General features: G+C 42.6%; 1 protein-coding gene across 2 annotated transcripts in view; it reads right to left on the bottom strand.

Annotated features, from left to right (window-relative positions):
- Window positions 1-606, bottom strand: part of MGA (MGA, MAX dimerization protein) — a 148,464-nt gene extending 147,858 nt beyond the window's left edge. The window contains exon 1 of one of the 2 annotated variants that reach the window (XM_010847994.1): window positions 382-606. The gene's annotated coding sequence lies outside the window, so the exon portion shown is untranslated. The other variant, XM_010847995.1, reaches the window with a different exon arrangement.
- Window positions 607-3,472: the final 2,866 nt, after the last annotated feature.

Genomic DNA, 3,472 nt, shown 5'->3' with positions numbered 1-3,472 from the left:
GACAGACTCTTAACACCTCGCGCCAAGTAAGCGCCGCTGGGCGCGTGGGGACAGACGGGGCGCGTGGCAACCAGGGCGCCTGCGCGTACCTGCCAGGGCCGACCGCGGCGGGCCCACGAGCCGCTCCGCACACGGGTCCGGGAATCCTCGCGCTGCTGGAACACCCGGCTAATCATTGGCGGCCAGGTTTGATCACGTGATCGGCTCGGGCCCGCCCCTAACCGCTAATCACCTGGCACCGTTCTCGAAGCGGCGCCGAAAGTCGTTCGCACGCGGAAAGGGAGGGTAGTTAGAAGACCTCCTTTTCAGCCGTCATGAGATTATATTCCTAAAGTGGAAACGAGAAAGCAGGGACTCAAAACTAAGTAAGGTCACACCTACCGCTTTAACTTCGCGTGCCCCTCCAGGAGCCGGGAACCATCGCCCTTGGGCGCTCCCCGATGCACGCCGGGATATGTCTGGCGCCCCTCGGTGTGCTGCAGAGCATGCCGGGAAAGGCACCTCTCCCGATTTCCTGGCTCTCACCTCCCTGGTTTTCCTTTCTTGTCCCGTAGAAAACCCTGTCCTACGGCGGGGATGCAGGCAGTTTGGGTAATTATGGGAGCGAGACTGGGTGTAACAGGCACTTTCAGTCTCCCTTCCCCCACTTGTTTGATGGCTGTGTGGTTTTAGGGAAACTGCTTAACTTTTCTTCCAGGGAGAATGCATTTGGTAAGTTCCTGCTGAGTGCCTTTTTGAATATTGAAAAGAAAAAAGTATTTGCCTACAAGCAAACTATCAGAAGTTCGTGGTAGTGGGAGGGGAAGAATGCTAATTTAGATACAGCTTATTTTAAACCCCTCTAGCAAGTAGAAATAATGCTTCAGAATGTCTTTGGGGACTGAAGACCAGACCTTTCTTGATAAACGTTCTGCTATTGTTGGGGAAAGTGGAGGTGAGAGGAGCAGGAGGAATTTTAAAGGAGCCAGAGATGTAGCCCTACTACATTTTCTGTTTCAACCTAATCTAGCTATGATGTATTGAAGCCGAAAAAAACACCATCTACTAAGATGAGAAAAGGTGGTCTTGCATTTAAATGAGTTAATTTTGTACTATATTCACGAAACTGACCTCCAGAACAAATACAACAACAAAAAACTGATATTCTACTCCCAATTAAAACAATCCGTATCTGTTCTGCTCTAACTCCCTTCTTCAGCTTTGCTGATTTCAAAACTTTGTTTTTTCGGTTAACAAAGGAATGATTAAACTGGAGGAATTTGACTAGCACTGCTCAGACTCAAGAATGCAGATTTATAAGCTAGAAATTAAGAGTTAATTTATAATGCGGTTATCAAGCCAAAATATATTGTTTTCACACCCTTTTCTGGTTTCAAAGCACTTACTTGATAAGCCTAATTACTTATCAGAAGATTATGTTCTGACTAGGAAATCAAAAGAAAGGAAATTAGACAATCACATGTACTAAAACTATTAAATTAATTGCCTATCAATGTTAAACTTGATGTTAATCAAACAGTCCAGTATACTTCATTATATTTAATGTGAACAACAACCCTGAGAGAAAAGTAAGTGAAGTGAAGTCGCTCAGTCATGTCCGACTCTTTGCAACCCGGTGGACTGTAGCCCACCAGGCTCCTCCGTCCATGTGATTCTCCAGGGAAGAATACTGGAGTGGGTTACCATTTTACCACCTTCTGAGACAGTCTTGAGTGGGAAACTAAAAAATGTGTTTCTGTGTTTTCTCCAGGCAGTTGTGACGCACAACTAGGTTGGGGTCATTGACTATAGTGGAAAGAGCCCTGGCCTTGAAATCAGACCCATTTGTGTGAACTTGCAATTCTCCACTTTCTGTACTTTGACCTTGAACAGATTTTTTTTTTTAACATTTTAATCCTCACTTCCTTTAACTTCGATTTGGGGCCAATAAACTTAGCCTTTGGATTGTCATGATGATTCCAAAATAAAAATATTTTGAACACCTGTCACAGTCCTTGGTGAATAGGAGGCACTGTATAGCTGTGAATACAAGTTAGTGGTAAAGGTTGTGTTTTAACCAGCATCCTGTGTCCAATACCGCATATTCTTGAATTCTTTTTCCTCCAGTATTCTGTTTCTCCCCTAGACAGTGCTAGAGGCACACCAACAGATTCTTACACTGCAGATCTTTTTTAGATTCCTTGGTGCCTGGTGCCCATCTGTTGGTACAAACTGTTACATTATCTCCCACCTTCATTTCAAGGGGCTTTTTTTCCTCTTAACCTGTCATTTAAGATGCTAAACTGTAGACATTATTGAAGTAAAATAATGATATTAATAATACAGAGATGGCTAGAGGGTATAGGGGGCACTTGTTCCTGCACTTGATGAAGGTTAAAAATTGCTTACATTTAAATACCTCAGAGTAAACACATCCACAAAACTCATTCTTCCCTTCACTTATATAACACAATGTTTTAGACTCTCCTTTCCCGGTCTCCTTCCAGCAGTTCATTATCCTCTCCTGCTCTTATCCATTCCTAGCAAGGGACGGTTAGCAAGGGCAGAGCCTCCTGTAGACATCGGAAATTCAGTGTTCCAAAAATCAAACTCATTGTCTCTTTGCATCACACACCTGCTACTACTGCATTCCCTTAAAAGGGCAATAACACCACCATTTCAATAAGCCTCCCAGTCTAGGAAAGCTTCCTACCCTTAACTGGTCTTTTTCATCTATTTGTCACTTTCAATTAGTCACAAAGTTCTATGGCTTCAAACGTTGAAACTTTTTTTTTAAGGTAAATCCCTATTTTCAACTTCTCCCACTATTACAGCATTAGTTCAAACCTTATCTCTGTGAGACCCTACAAATACAAGTTATTTCATTATAATGATAATAGCATGTTAAAGTTGATTTTAGAATACAAAACTTGTCATCTATAGTGTTCTACAATACACTAATAAAAGGTTTATAATGTCCTACACAGTGAATACTCTTAGTAAGGTTGAGTGAAATGATTTTTTAATGTATCTGTTTATTGAAGTTTGGGACAGATACTTTACTGAGTGCTGAAGAGTATTAATGGTGATCTTGGAAGTAGTTGTTCACAGTTATACTATCCTCAAATATTTCTGGTTCTCCCAACTTCCAGGAACATGATATAATTGCTTTTCCTTGCTCCTATAAAGTTAGGAATGACTACATGACTTGCTTTGGTAATGAAATATGCGTGAAAGTGACATGTATCACTTCTGGGAAGAAGCTTTAAAGGCCGGCATGCAATTCAGCCATTTTCTCTTTTCTTCTGCCACAGCTGCTAACAGTGTTCCAACTGGTGGTTACTCTGTCAGCCTTGGTCCCATAATATGGATGGCATAGAGCAGAGACACCTAATCAACTGGCAGTGAATATGTTCAGTTCAGTTCAGTCACTCAGTCGTGTCCGACTCTTTGCGACCCCATGAATCGCAGCACGCCAGGCGTCCCTGTCCAT

Source organism: Bison bison, unplaced genomic scaffold, assembly GCF_000754665.1.
Source record: "Bison bison bison isolate TAMUID 2011002044 unplaced genomic scaffold, Bison_UMD1.0 scf7180017864259, whole genome shotgun sequence".
Lineage (NCBI taxonomy): Eukaryota > Metazoa > Chordata > Mammalia > Artiodactyla > Bovidae > Bison > Bison bison.
Note: the sequence above shows the minus strand (reverse complement) of the source record. Positions and strands in the feature narration are given on the sequence as shown.